The sequence below is a fragment of the Salvelinus namaycush genome, chromosome 18 (assembly GCF_016432855.1).
Source record: "Salvelinus namaycush isolate Seneca chromosome 18, SaNama_1.0, whole genome shotgun sequence".
Lineage (NCBI taxonomy): Eukaryota > Metazoa > Chordata > Actinopteri > Salmoniformes > Salmonidae > Salvelinus > Salvelinus namaycush.
In genome coordinates this window covers 39,591,371-39,592,596 of record NC_052324.1, presented here as the reverse complement: position 1 = coordinate 39,592,596, position 1,226 = coordinate 39,591,371, and positions in this window count along the sequence as shown.

Here is a 1,226-nt window from a genome sequence, read left to right as displayed (position 1 = left end):
GCCCAGGACACCAGCCCAGGACACCAGCCCAGGACACCAGCCCAGGACCTCAGCCCAGGACCCCAGCCCAGGACCTCAGCCCAGGACACCAGCCCAGGACACCAGCCCAGGACCCCAGCCCAGGACCTCCACATCCGTCTTCTTCACCAGCGGAATAATCTGAGACCAACCACCCGGACAGCTGATGAAACTGTGGGTTTGTACAACCAAAGAATTTCTGCACAAACTGTCAGAAACCGTCTCAGGGAAGCTCATCTGCGTGTTCGTCGTTCCTCACCAGGGTCTTTTCCTGACTGCAGTTAGGCATCGTAACCGCCTTCAGTGGGCAAATGCTCACCTTCGATGGCCACTGGCACGCTGGACAAGTGTTCTCTTCATGGATGAATCCTGGTTTCAACTGTACCGGGCAGATGGCAGACAGCGTGTATGGCGTTGTGTGGGCGAGCGGTTTGCTGATGTCAATGTTGTGAACAGAGTGCTCCATGGTGGCGGTGGGGGTACGGTATGGGCAGGCATAAGCTACAGACAATGAACACAATTGCATTTAAATCGATGGCAATTTGAATGCACAGAGATACCATGATGAGATCCTGAGGCCCATTGTCGTGCCATTCATCCGCCACCATCACCTCATGTTTCAGCATGATAATGCATGGAAGCTGAAAGCAGGAAGCTGAAAATGTCCCAGTTCTTCCCTAGCTTGTATACTCCACAGATATTTCACCCATTGAGCATGTTTGGGATGCTCTGGATTGACGTGTATGACAGCATATCCCAGTTCCCTTGAAGAGAGGTGGGACAACATTCCACAGGCCACAATCAACAGCCTGATCAACTCTATGTGAAGGAGATGTGTCATGCTGCATGAGGCAAATGGTGGTCACACCAGATACTGACTGGTTCTGATCCACGCGCCTACTGGATTTAAAGGTATCTGTGACAAACAGATGCATTTCTGTATTCCCAGTCATGTGAAATCCATAGATTAGGGCCTAATGAATTTATTTTAATTGACTGGTTACCTTATAAGAACTGTAACTCAGTAAAATCTTTGAAATTGTTGCATGTTGCGTAAACATTTTTGTTCAGTGCATAATTTACTGTTTTTTTTTGCAGTTATTTATCCTGGGAAAAGGGAGTGGGTTTAGGCGGGAAATCTCTGTAAATCTCGGTAACACAGTCCCCGCTATTCAACCCTAATCCAATCCACATAGCCTGGAACTCTG